Here is a 14,482-nt window from a genome sequence, read left to right on the forward strand (position 1 = left end):
GAAGCAACATTAAGATTTGTTTCTAATTTCTTCCCTGTGTCTACATTTAGGGATGACATCCTGCTTAGAGGAAAGGAGGGGAGTGAGAATGGGTGATATGAAGTGATGCTGTGTGGTATTAGGGAAATATAAACACTGTCATTGCCTTCTGAAGGCAGATTTAACCCCTAAGCGTTAAGTCATTTGGCATCAAGGGTCCATCATTCTGATGAATAAATTAGAGAAACAGGGTGGCTAAAATCACCTGCTTTGTTCTGCAGCTGATTCTGTGTTTGAGATGTACCCTGTCTTAAACTTCACAACAAAACCTCACACCACCAACAAAACAGCTTTGTTTTGAAGAAAGCTTATCCTTCCCTCACTGAATCTTTTTTTCATCGGGGTACATATGAACATAGCCTGCAGAGGAACTGTGGAAGAACCTCTGCAGTTGGTCATACAGTCAACCAAGGCCTTCAAGGTCAGACACTTAACTAGCCCCAGATATTGAGGTGATCATTGCACAATGACTCCTCTGTCTAAATCGGCGTGTCTTTTCAAGAACTCAGACTGTCACTGATTAGAGTAAAAGCAATGAAGACAGAATTCTTCAGATAGCTCAGTATTAAAGAAACTACTTCTGACATATAAGAATCATCCAAAAAACTCACCACTTCCAGACTACATAGAAAAATACATAACTCCACTTCCAGGAGCAAGCAGGGGTAGAGATGAGTTGGAAAGAAGAAGGAATTTAAAGATGAAATATCTCAGCTGACATAGAGATGTAGAGTGGAAAATGGGTAGCCTTTCAGCTTATTTCTGTCAGAGCTTTACGCAGTAAGAAGTTGTACTAAGGAGTGCTGAGTAAAATGGTCGAGTAGGTAGCAGGACCATAACATATCTCTAAAAGAAATCAAGGGGATCAATAAAAAGAGAGTGAGGATATAGAGGAAAAAAAGGAGGCAGGAGAAAGGAATAGTGTCACCAGCAAAGTCATGGTACTTATTAATCATGAATTCTGAGTGATATTACAAGCATCCTATGAAGGAATTCCAGCAGTAAATATAAGTTTTTCCAATCTTTTCTGCAGCCTAACAGTATTTCAGATTTTTTTAAACTACTCATTTTACCACCAACAAAAAAAAGAAAGAGAGAAAGAAAGAAAAAAACTAATAACTCCCATCTTGTACAAGCTAGCCTGAATCCACAAAAATGCATAGCATTCTCCTGGGCCTGGATTGTTTCAGACTTTGGCTTTTTAGCAGAACTCTTTTTGATATTTGTGGACTATTACATAAAACTCCCATTTCTTACAGAGATCCAAAGAAACAGCCTTTGACCACAACATAGTCCAGTGATTCCATACATGGAAATATGTATATTGGTATATACATATCTAGGCAAGAAAGCAAAACCTCCTGTTCCCTATGAAATTAATTGGTGAAAGGAACAAAGACCGTAATTTAGGGATAGTGCCAAGATATTTCCTTTCAAGGTTGTAACCTACTGTAAATCAAAAGAAAAAAAGCCTTTTTCAATTGTATAAGAACATAACAGTATATCAAGGTAGATTTACTCAAATCATTGTTGGTTTGTTAACTCATTTGCAGTCAAGACATCAAATTGATGCACCAATAATCAAATCAAAAGCTTATCGAGCTTCATTCTTAAAAATACTAACCTTGAGGCCATCATTTCGGGAAGCATATCATTATTTAGAAGATCTTGCTCAAAGGGAATGGAATTGCTCAAACATTAAAAATAGTTTATTTCCTCTGAACAATATTTACATGTTGTAGTTACATACTACTTACTGCTGCTGTAGGTTATACAGAAACCCCTAAATGTTGGCCCCTTCTGCAGGTTAATGACAGCATTTGTAATACAGTAGTCAATCACTCTCATTTCCTCTTACAGGACAGACTATTTATGCAAAACTAAAGATGACACTTTCACAATTCAGATATGGCTTAATGGTCACCTACCTAGGTGACACCTAGCAGTATCATCTATACATACTTTCATTCAGGATCACATATAGTCACAGTCCTACCAGAATAACGTTAAAACAAAAGAGAAGGAGGGAGAAAAGGGAAGTAATTCCACCCAATATCAAAAAGGGGAAAAAAGGGTGTTTTTAAATATTTACTGTTCAGCTTAAAAGGACTCTTGAATCCTGTGGCATCAGAGCATATTTCTGATCAGGGCCCATGTACAAAGTACATGTCTTGTTAATATCTCAGCGATGAAGATATGATGAAGGCTGGTCCTCTGCATATTTGACTGGTCAGACTGTAGTAGCTGGTGAACCAAGAAAAATGGTTTTTTTGCACTGAACTAAATCAATGCACTTTTTTCATCCCATCATACCTAACAAGAAATTGACACAATGAATAAGGGGTAAGATGTCATAGACTTTAACAAAATGTTCCAGTCTTTGTCAAATGAGATAAATTTGACTGTTGGTAAAGCCTGAAGAGTCCTCCTCACATTGAAGGTTCTTACAATATTAATTATAACACAAGCAAAGTAATTACCAGAAAATGAAAAATCTGCTGAAAATCTATCATGGAAACTTACAGAAGTTTGATACCTATTTCAATATCTGCTGTCAGCATTTGCTGGTCAGAGAGGGAATTGTTACCATTGGTTAAAGACTCATGAACTACCAAGACGAATGCAGCTTTTCTGGCCTCAATAAACTGCCAAGCTACTTACTGGCAGGTCAGTTCAGGAGAAGGAAAATGATTAGCTTAGAAGCTGCGTTTTTGGATCCAAAGGCCCCCCCCCCCCCCCCCAAAAAAAAAAAAAGATTTTATAATGAAGCCATAAATTTCTGTAGCTGTTGTAATCTTATTATGGTGACTATGATGATTTGTTGAAACAACTGTCAGCTGTAATATTCTTTAAGGCACTGTCCAGTAGCATATTGGATTCAAACAGAAGAGTGTCCTACTGGAAAACAACCATTACTCTAGGCAATCACAAGCCGTTGCTCTAAAACCCAAGCATAGTTGAAATATAGTAGATAGGTCCACCAAAACCACTATATACCCATCTAGCCATGGATATTTTTTCAACTGTTGGTTTGTTACTGTGGGAAAAATGAAAACAGTTAATTTTATTTGATCAACTGATGTTCAGATCAGGACAGCTACAATGTCTGGCAATTTGATGTTGAACTAGTGACATAAGTAATTGCTTCTCTACAGCCAAAAAAGTTGTAATTACAAACTAGCTGTTCAGTAGCCAAGTTTTATGACTTGGTCAATTTTGTTCCTACAGTGAGTATATGCACTCTCAAATTTCACAGTAAATTATATATGCAAATATTCTTACAATAAGGCACAAACAGAGTGGGAAATTGAACCATGCTTTTATTTGCAGCTAAGAATTGAGATATAAAGGGAAAGCTGAGATTTGGGGAAGCCTAAGAGCTGTGTTCTTTTCATTGGTAAAGGAATTTGTGTACATTCTGACATTCTACGTGACTACTAAATTCTCTGATGAAGGAAATAAAAGCATAAAAATATTGAACACTACAACACATAGCTGTGTTGTGCCAAACTCCTATAAATCCAACACTGTTATATTATGATATACAATGTATTTATGTCACCTAATAAAGTTCGTATGTTCAGAGGTCATCACTTGTAATCCCAACACCCTAACTGACCTGCCATTATGTTTATGTAAATTAGAAAAAAAAATCACTGTAAGCATAGGCATAGGAACAAGGGAGAGGATTTCAAGTGAAACCATGTGGCGACTTTTACAGGTTTTACTAAAGCAGTAACCAGTTATTTTCATCTGTAAATCTCCATTGCAAGCTGAAGCAGAAGAAAATATACATTTCATAGAATACCAATTGCAGTAAATCAGTGGAAAATAACTTAGAACTGTGTTCAACCTTCAAACAGCAGTCCAAAGGAGCCTGGCTGGGCACCAAAGGATCTAGTTTTCAATTTGTCGTACTTCCCACTCATTTTCAGCCGGTCTTTCATAGTTTCTTTCCCCTGCCTCATCAAGTTTCTTTTACTTTTGTCTAATGTTTGTTGCACTTTCCAGAAATAGATGTAGACTAGTAAGGGCACCAATCCACTTCATAAAGAGAAGAGATGAGGTCAGGTTGTGCTTTATAGGATATCCATTTATGGATTAGCAAGGAGCAAGGCATCCTTTTTTTTTGTGTGTGTGTGTGTGATAGTTTTCTACTGTTTTTCAAGTGCCTGCATTTCTTTCCCAAATGTAAAGTCAATAAATTCTCAGAGCCAGCCTTTCTGGATAGACTGGAAACCATCAAACAGGATTTCAGAGCTCTGGGGATGGTGGTCAAGAGTCTGGGAGCCCAGGTCATTTTCTCCTCAGTCCTGCCAGTGAGGGGGATGGATGAGAGGAGGAGGAGACGGATTTTCCAAGTTAACAACTGGCTGCGCTGCTGGTGCTGGCAACAAGGTTTTGGTTTCTATGACCGTGGGACCCTGTTTGAAGATCGACAGCTGATGGCGAGAGATGGGATCCACCTCACTAAGCAGGGCGCGCATGTCTTTGCCAACAGTTTGGCCAACCTGGTAAGGAGGGCTTTAAACTAGGAAAGATGGGGGAAGGGGAGTGTTATAGTGACAGAGTAGTTGGCAAAACGCAGCTCAAGTCAGGACACCTCCAGCAGGTGAATGCAGCCAGGGAAGTGCGCATGGGATGTGGCTATGGAGGACCCTCTTTTACTCCTCCTGGGAAATCTGCATGCTCGATCACCTCCCTGAAATGCCTGTACACCAATGCACGCAGCATGGGGAACAAACAGGAAGAACTAGAGATATGTGTGCGGTCGCAGGGCCATGTTCTCATTGCAATTACAAAGACATGGTGGGATGACTCATATGACTGGAGTGCTGTCATGGATGGCTATGTGCTTTTTAGGAAGACAGGCCAGGAAAATGATGTGACTTATGTGAGAGAGCAACTGGAATGTATCGAGCTCTGCCTAGGGGTGGATGAAGAGTGAGTCGAGAGCTTATGGGTAAGGATTAAAGGGCAGGCTAGCATGGGTGACACTATTGTGGGTGTTTACTACAGGCCACCTGATCAGGAAGAGGAAGTCAATGAGGCCTTCTACAGACAGCTGGAAGTAGCCTCATGATCCCAGGCCCTGGTTCTCATGGGGGACTTCAACCACCCCGATATCTGCTGGAAAGACAACACAGCTAGGCACAAACAGTCCTGGAGGTTCTTGACACAGGTGGTGGAGGAGCCAACAAGGAGAGGTGTGCTGCTGGACCTTGTACTAACAAAGAAGGACTGGTGGAAGATGTGAAGGTCGGGGGCAGCCTTGGCTGCAGTGACCATGAGATGGTGGAGTTGAGGATCCTGCGAGGAGGCAGCAGGGCACTAAGCAGGATCGCAACCCTGGACTTCAGGAGAGCAAACTTTGGCCTCTTCAGGGACCTACTTGGAGGAATCCCATGGGTTAGGGCCCTAGAAGGAAGGGGGATCCAAGAGAGCTGGTTAATACTCAAACAACACCTCCTCCAGGCTCAAGAATGGTGCATCCCTACGAGTAGGAAGTCAAGCAAAGGAGGTAGGAGACCTGCACGGATGAGCAAGGAGCTCCTGGCAAAACTCAAGCAGAAGAAGGAAGTCTACAGAAAGTGGAAAGGGGGACAGGCCACATGGGAGGAATATAGGAACGTTGTCAGAGTATGCAGGGATGTGACGAGGAAGGCTAAGGCCCGTTTGGAATTAAATCTGTCAAGGGATGTCAAGGACAACAAGAAGGGCTTCTTCAAATACCTCAGTAGCAAAAGGAAGCCTAGGGAAAATGTGGGCCCTTTGCTGAATGGGGTGGGTGTCCTGGTGACAAAGGATGCAGAGAAGGCAGAGTTCCTGAATGCTGCCTTTGCTTCAGTCTTTACTGCTCAGGCCAGCCCTCAGGAACCCCAGACTCTGGAGGCAAGGGAGAAAGTCTGGAGAAAGGAAGACTTTCCCTTGGTGGAGGAGGAGTGGGTTAGAGATCATTTAAGCAGACTTGACACCACAAATCCATGGGCCCCGATGGGATGCACGCACGAGTGCTGAGGGAGCTGGCGGACGTTATTGCTAAGCCACTCTCCATCATCTTTGAAAGGTCATGGAGAACAGGAGAGGTGCCTGAAGACTGGAAGAAAGCCAATGTCACCCCAGTCTTCAAAAAGGGCAAGAAGGAGGACCCAGGGAACTACAGGCCAGTCAGCCTCACCTGCATCCCTGGAAAGGTGATGGAGCAGCTCATCTTGGAGGCCATCTCCAAGCATGTGGAGGACAAGAAGGTGCTCAGGAGTAGTCAGCATGGCTTCACCAAGGGGAAATCATGCTTAACCAATCTGATAGCCTTCAACGATGGGATGACTGGCTGGGTAGATGAGGGGAGAGCAGTGGATGTTGTCTACCTAGACTCCAGCAAGGCTTTTGACACTGTCTCCCATGACATCCCCATAGACAAGCTCAGGAAGTGTGGGCTGGATGAGTGGACAGTGAGGTGGATTGAGAACTGGCTGAATGGCAGAGCTCAGAGAGTTGTGCTCAGCGGTGCAGAGTCTAGTTGGAGGCCTGTAGCTAGCGGTGTCCCCCAGGGGTCAGTACTGGGTCCAGTCTTGTTCAACTTCTTCATCAATGACTTGGATGAAGGGACAGAGTGCACCCTCAGCAAGTTCGCTGATGATACAAAACTGGGAGGAGTGGCTGATACACCAGAGGGCTGTGCTGCCATTCAGAGAGACCTGGACAGGCTGGAGAGGTGGGCGGAGAGGAACCTCATGAAGTTCAACAAAGGCAAGTGCAGGGTGCTGCACCTGGGGAGGAATAACCCCATGCACCAGTACAGGTTGGGGGTTGACCTGCTGGAAAGCAGCTCTGCGGAGAAGGACCTGGGAGTGCTGGTGGACACCAAGTTAAGCCTGAGCCAGCAATGTGCCCTTGTGGCCAAGAAGGCCAATGGTATCCTGGGGTGCATCAGGAAGAGTGTTGCCAGCGGGTCGAGGGAGGTGATCCTCCCCCTCCACTCAGCCCTGGTGAGGCCACATGTGGAGTACTGTGTCCAGTTCTGGATCTTAAGGGAGGGATCCTACTGGATCTTAAGTCCAGTATCTTAAGGGAGGGTGTCAAGAGGATGAGACCGGACTCTTTTCAGTGGTGCCCAGTGACAGGACGCGAGGCAACGGGCACAAACTGAAACACAGATGCTTCCATCTGAACATGAGGAAAAACTTCTTCACTGTGAGGGTGACAGAGCACTGGAACAGGTTGCCCAGAGAGGTTGTGGAATCTCCTTCTCTGGAGATATTCCAAACCCGCCTGGACGTGATCCTGTGCAACGTGCTCTAGGTGACCCTGCTTGAGCAGGGGGGTTGGACTAGATGATCTCCAGAGGTCCCTTCCAACCTCAACCATTCTGTGATTCTGTGATTCTGTGACTAGATTCTAAACCTCACTGCCTGAAAGCAAATGAACAAATATTTTCTTCAGAGGCATCCTGTCTTCCCATAGTCAACAGTGGTCTTAGCACTTCTCCTATAGTTTGCCTTTTGCTGTTTTAACTGTGACAGAGCCTGTGGCTAGCATAGCATGACTGTGTTCACTTCAGTGCTTCAGTATCTCAAAAGGAGATTCCTAATCTCTCTGTAAATAACCTACTTCTGCTGTGTTTGATAGTTTTGTAACTGTGTTTAATAACTCAAATACGCAGCATTATGTAACATCTTGAAGCATTAAATTCAGAGGTTCCTACCAGAAAACCATCCATTCAACCTCCATATCTGTTCTTCATTTTATACCATTGAGTCACTTTTTATTGCATACTTATTGAAACTTTCAGTCCACAGTCATTATGTTTCCAGGGACATATTCCAGTTGCAGATTCCTTCACATCTCTTTTACCGTATTAATGGCTTTGTCTCGTCTCTGTAAAAGCTACATAGGACAGTCTTTATTCCTCAGTGGCTAGCTGAATATCTTTTTCTCTTAAACCACCCTTTATTATTTCAAGAAGTGCCCTTTTGGCATTACATTTATGGTTTCTATACAGGAGGTCAGTGCCAGGAAAGGACTAAGTGCTGCCTCTTCCCTATAAGACTTATTTGGCTTTTATATTTTTAAGCAAAAACAGGTAATCTAAACTACTAAACAAGCCTAAATTCAACCAAAGCTTTAGAGAAGGTCTCAATTTTCTCCCCTGCTGTAATTTCTCTGACTACTCAGAACTCTTAGCACAGTCTGAGCCAGTTATTGACCAAACATCCATGACCTTAACCCTGCTCCCATCATAACCCTTTCTCCACACCTATCCTGTCCCTCTTGAAGCAATACTTAAAGCATTGCTTCACTAAGGTACCTGGTGCCCTTCCATAGTTTTTTTTCCACCACAAATGACAACTGTGCTTTTTAGCAGACCTGACAAACAGCGTTACTGACTCCAGGTGATTTGAATTAATCTTGTATTGAACAGCTGGTAGCAGTATTACTTTCTATTGGGTGAGTTCCTGTCAAAGATATTTGCTGTCTCTAATTTCTCCATAAATTGTCTAACATGTGAAATGCTAGCAAAAAATTAAAATTAAAACTGCTGTTATAACTTTAAGAGGAAAGAGTATTTCATTTTACCCACTACAGCATGAAAAATATCAGTAACAGGTGTAGAGGTGACAGATTCTCTCTTCTGTGTAACACAAAAATCACAGTTTATTGTCAGGGTTAGACTTTCAGAATCACCACTTATGTTCAAGGCACTATTACCAATACATTCCATGTTTTGTGAACATTGTCTTTTGAAGATCACTCAGAAATATATGTAGTCCAAAAATGGGGAGGATGGAAGATGTTGCTGGTAGTTCCCAGTTAAAAAAAAAAAAAAAAAAAAAAAAATCATTAGCCTGCTATTGAGGAAGAACCTACCTAATAATTTGGTGACTTAGATAAAGCAAGAATTTAAGCATTCTCTCATTGCTCATAAGCTTCCGTTTGCTTGTGCCTAGCAAAAAAACAAACACCCTCCCCCCCTTCAGATATTCAGAGATTCCTCACAGACATATGCTTTGGTATTATGAAGTTTGATAACACCTCTCAAGTTTGGTTTCCAGCTTGGGACCCCTGTTCTGAAAAATGTATTTCCTAGGTATACCTCATTGCAATGCCAGGGATCAGGCTTAGTAAAAGATTGGGAAAAAAGTTAGGAAAAGTTTTCTAAGTTTAGGAAAGAAAAAGAAGGAGGAGAAAAAAGCGTAAGTTTGGAAATGTAACTGAGCATTAATATCAATCCTGCATTTCCTTCTTTTCAGTCCTTGACATCAAAACTATTCTTATCCTGAAAACTCTACCAATTTTTTGCAAGCCCAGAAATTTCAAAGCTGGCAATCTAAAGCACTAAATTGCTCGACTGTGGTCCAACCAAACCTCTACTAACCCTTTAGACAGTTAAACCTGAGACGTGAATGTATGTGTATGCCTACTCAGCTTTATACAGTTTTCAGAAGCAGAAACAAGCGCATGCCTTGGTCTTAAAAATCTGTGGAACACAAACGAAAATCATGTCTTCAAACACTAGACATTCTCCAGAGAATACAGTTGGATGAAATGATATAATGAGCTAGAAGCAACATTCTACCACTGAATTACTGCTTGAAACCACACTGATGGATTCCTTACAGAAAACTTTGAAAGTGTGGGTGAAAAAAAGTCATAAGCCACTGTGCACTTGGTAATCACTGTGGCTTCTCAAGCAGAAAGCAAGTGAAGGAGTGAAAGATATAACTGCATGCTTTCTTGCCTTAGTAAGTACAATTATTTTGTGCTCATATATAGTAAAAATTAGTTAAAATAGTTAAATTAGTTAAATAAGTTAAAATCAAGTCTTTTGTAGTCACTTAATAAAATGGAATTTAAGTTCTATCTATGTAATTAGCTGGAGACACAAATTAAAGTCATACTGTTTTTTCTCTAGAACATTATGTTTGAACTGAAAAATACATATGCAAAAAGGAGTCATTTATTTCTTCTCATGAATCATATTTCCTTGGTCTATTGCTGAATGGATTTTGTGTCATACTTAGAAAAGGGTAGTCCAGGCTCGGTGAACAGCTAATGTGTGCTACCAAGATCTCAGAAGATCTAAAACACTTTGTGACTGTAGAGGTTCTCTGATGGCTCTTCAAAATATGTGGTACAGTTAAGAGAAGCAAAGCCTCTTGGAGTGATTTTTTATGGTCCCCTGGACAATAGCTTCTGAGAAAACAAGGGCTGAATAACCAGAAGTCTCCAGCCAGTCTTCCAGCAACAGAGCTCTGGGTCTGTTTCTGCTTCCCAGATGGCACTCAAAAGATTTGCAAGATGCATCTGGAATGTAATTGCTGGCCTTTGGCTCACCTGCCAGCTGTACATCCTTCTGCTATATTTCACAGTACTAATAAGAATAATAGTATCTGCATGGTTGGGTTTATTCATTTACAAAATGCCAGGAAACACTAGGGATTTGAAAGGATGAATAAGGATAAACAAAGTTTGGTTTCTTTTTTTTCTTTGGGGGATATAGTACCACATTAAAAAAGGGTTTCTCCCTCTAGAGGAAGACAACATACTTCTGAAATCAGAAGTACTCTTTAAAAAATACAGCACTTCCTGAGAATTGGAACAGTGCATCAGAAGCCTAGTTTTTTGCCTCCAACATTGTGCAAGATTTGAGGCTTTAGAAGAAAGTATGCAGCCAGCAGGAGGAACAGCCTGATGATGATGTGCCAAATGGGAGAAGTTTCTTGATAATGTGATGCATGAGGTCAATAATGCTCACATTCTTATTGCCTTTGAGTTCTCTATAAAGCAGCAGCCTAAATGTAAAATAGAGAGAGCTCACCAGAATTTAATAAGCATCTTAACTTCAATGCCCTCTGCTTGCATCAGCTGATGCAAAAATATTAAGAGAACCAGTTCTTTTTTACCACGTGATCTGTTCTTTGTGGCTATAGAGAAAGTAGTGATCCCCACAGAAGAATGGCTTCAATTGAAATATCTTACAGGTATTCACATAAAGGAACTATTGATCAGAGCTCAGTGTGATCCTGATGCCTTTAGATTAAGGGAGAAAAACTCTCTGCAAAGAGTTTCTTTGGAACAATAGGAGAATCATGATCTGTAAATGAACAGCTTGACCTGCTAGGATCTTCTACAGCCAAGCCTTTAAGCTAGATTCTGAACCAGACCCAAAGTAATCATTAAAAGTGCCCTATGTCATATGCACTTTGGGAAATAAATTTGAAAAGAAGAGGGACATCAAGAATAACCTAAATGCAGGTCAAAACTCTACGGTAAGGCCTAAACCTTTTCTGTCAATGATGTATAGATTAGTCTTGCACTTCCTTCTCTCGCTCTGTTTTTTCAGGTGCATCAGCCTTACCTCTGGATTAAATTTCAACCAAAATGATTTCATCCTAGTTCTTACTCCCTTTTTTAGTGGGATATTGGAAAGTAGTGGAAAGCTGAATAAAATCAGCCAGATAACTGCATTGTTCTTTGGAGAAGTTGTCATGGTAATGACCCAGAAAGTGTCCCATTTGTGGGGTTATTTAAAACAAAGACAAAGATGTAATTTAGGGATCTGTGAAAGATCCGGAAATCAAGGCATGGTTTAACTGAGACTGAACCATACACAAAGCTTTTTCACATCCATTATTGTTTTACGAATCCCCATAGTTAAAGAACTAGGGTTTTCAGGGACGTTGAACATTGCTAGCTCTGATCACTATCAGAGCAAGTCTTGGATATTTAGTGTGGTTTCTACAAAAACAATAAGGCTAGAAGAGGTACAAACAAGGGCTACAAGAATGATCAGAGGTGAGGTATGGTTTGCATATGAAGGGACACTAAATAGGTTAGTGTTACTTTAGCTTGGAGAAAGGAAAACTGAGTGGTGTGTGAAATAATGTTTATAAAATCTTGACAGACAGAGAGAAGGTGAATTCATGATGTTCTACAATTCAAAAATTAGAGAGTATCCAATAAAATCACCATGTAAAAGGCTTCATACAAATTAAACTACATATTCACATTGAACATAAATTGTGAAATAGATTGTTTGTGGGCTCAAAATATCCCTTCAAAATGGGATTAGACAAATTCCTTGAGGGATGGTCTTAGTGGAGGCATTTAAACATTTAGTAAAGATGAAATGTCTGGTTCAGAAGGTCTCAACCCATTGATTTCTGGATACTGGTAGTCTGTGCATGTTGTCTTATGCTATTCATGATCTATTCTTACTTTCTTTCCTGGCTGTTGATGGAGATAAGACAGTGGAAGAGATGAACTGTTGGTCTCACCCAGTATCACTGTTTTCGGGTTAAATGTTTTTAAGGCCTGAGAGAATAGTGAAGAAGCCAGCAGTCATACAAAGCAAATGTGCATGGAAAATTGCTAATAGCACAGTTTTAATCCCAGATTCTTTCTTCATGGTGGTGTACTTTTCACAACTCTGTTGTAAGTAGCCCAAGTGAGTGTGTGAGGAAGGGGGAGGGAGGAGGAAATGCTGTCCAGATAAAACTTCTAAGGCGTTCTGCATTGGCCCCTGTACCAGCTTACCTCTCTCTGCTGATCGTACAGGGACCTTTGACACCCACTCCAGGCTCTCTGAATCGTGCCCAAATGAAAATGAAATGCCCAAAGAATCCTAAAATACTTGGTGTAAATATTCCTCTAACAGGCTATATTTGGACATTCCAATATCTACTGGCCAGGGTAATCTTTTCCTAAGTTTTCCAGGAAGTTACTTCCTCTATCAATGCTACTTCCAAGAAATAAGATCACAAAAGGTTTTTCTTCACACCAGGAATATGAATCTTTTCTTTCAGTCCTTTTCTCCACATTTCTACACAGTAATGTGAAGGCACAGTCCCAAGACATTTGCTGCCAGACTAACATCCACAGAGTGCTGACATTGAAAGCAACAGGAATAGCCATTGTCTGAATGCTTGCACGAGTTACATACAGAAATTAGGGACCTACTTATAGTCAAATACGTTAAGTGGACTTTGACATTTATTTTCCTGTACAGTCATGGTGACTAAAGACACAAATAGGCAAGTAGGGCATCTAGCTTTGGAAAACATGGCTGTCATAAGCATGTTCTAGTGTTGCTCCCAAGAAAAATAATGCCTGCTAATAATGATGTATAGCCATGGAATATGGCACCAAATACAAACTTACCAATGTTCCTGTTCAAAGAAAAGCAGTTTTGGCAATGATGATGATTCTTTGATTCAAAGTTGTGGGCAATATAAACCAGCTTTACAAAACGCTGTGTTCTTCTTCCCCCACTGCTGGCAAAAGCCAGATATAAATATAAACAAAATAGGTTGTACAAGAAAAGAAAGTAAAAAATGAAAGACATGCACCACAAGCAGAGCTAAACATCAAACAAACTGTAGTAATCCAATGCATAACAAAGGAACATGAGATGCTTTACCAAATAATTTCCTCTGACAACCCCACTGAAGCTAAAATCATTTTAAGTGTTAGAAATTCTAGCATGAACTTAGTGGAGAAAATGTATATTTAAACACAGGTTATTCATCGGAGTAGGTGTATATAGATAGAGCCATAAAAATGAGTGATTCTCCAAAGCGAAGCTACTGCTTTACATTTTAATAAGCTTGCAATCCACTGCATATGTGCAAGTCCAGCTTTGGAGTTCAGTGTGTTAGCATAGAGATTGATGGCTTCAAGATTAGTTTTCATGTAATTTTTCCAGGTAAAAGAAACAACACTGCTGAGCCACAGGAGTCTGCAGATCTAAGTCCAATTTCTCACATGCAGCAGACCAATGCCAGGTACAGCAAAGAGGAACAGTGGCACAGCTAGTTCACTGCCACTTCCTACCTTTTGATTTTAGAGGTTTCCAGACTCTCAGAGTAAAATATGTCAGTCTCAGTGCTTGTGTAAACTAGCTCTTTAAGGAACAGTTTGGCTGGTGAAGGTCACCAGCTCTCAATGCCTCTTTCTTCTTTCCTCCTGCCCAGCTCACCCTCTTTTCACAGGGATGTTCCGTGCAGTGGAAAAATGTTTTACTTATGTTTTTATGTGATGTAGAAGTAAAGAAACTCATTTGTTCTGAGGTCATTATTGCTCTGAATATTGCCTCTAAAACCAGAGTAAAACAACGATTATATCTGCTTCAGCTTGCCTAAAAGTATAAAATATTTGCTTTACTAGCCTTACTTGTGTTCCTTCAGACAACGGCTGATCAAGTGCTTTGGGGCTCCTCACCAGCACTCGCTAAATTCATTTGGAAGCTTGTATGGCATATTTCAGAAAGCAAGACTAGATAAGGAAACCTTTTATCAGTATTAAATACCAACTTGAAAACTTGAAGGCTTTGGGTTTGAGGAGGATTTCACTTTTTTTGTTTTTAGAGCAATTGTATAGCCATGCCTAATGATCATAGGATATATAGCATTAACATAACTGTGTGGGCTGAATGGCTAAATAG

Source organism: Apteryx mantelli, chromosome 2, assembly GCF_036417845.1.
Source record: "Apteryx mantelli isolate bAptMan1 chromosome 2, bAptMan1.hap1, whole genome shotgun sequence".
In the NCBI taxonomy this organism is placed as follows: Eukaryota; Metazoa; Chordata; class Aves; order Apterygiformes; family Apterygidae; genus Apteryx; species Apteryx mantelli.